Consider the following 412-nt stretch of genomic DNA (forward strand, 5'->3'; position numbering starts at 1 on the left):
CTGGGCTCCACTGCATGTCATCTTGCAGGAGATAGTCTCCAGAGCATGGTGAAGTGTCATTTGGGGTGGTCCAAAGATTGTTTTGGGTTGCAGCTTGGCCCCAGTGACTGCCTGTGTGATTATCCTGGGGGCACCGCACTTTGGAGCAGCTGGCACAAGAACCGCGCTTTGGACCAGGATACAGCATATGTCCCCTCGGAGAAAAGAGTTTGCTGAACATGGGGGTGTATTCAGGGCCAGCCTGAGGTTTTTCGGTGCCCTAGGTGAAACTAGTGCCCTCCCCAGGAAAGGCTGCCTTGTGGTGCCCCTCCCGCGGGGGCGGCACCAAAGAGACACACCACCAGAGGTCATTTCAGGGGGAGATCGCGGGGGATCGCAGTTCCCCCGGGTGAGGTACAGGGGCGGGGCACAG

Source organism: Gekko japonicus, unplaced genomic scaffold (assembly GCF_001447785.1).
Source record: "Gekko japonicus isolate JY-2015 unplaced genomic scaffold, Gekko_japonicus_V1.1 scaffold1224, whole genome shotgun sequence".
Taxonomy (NCBI): Eukaryota; Metazoa; Chordata; class Lepidosauria; order Squamata; family Gekkonidae; genus Gekko; species Gekko japonicus.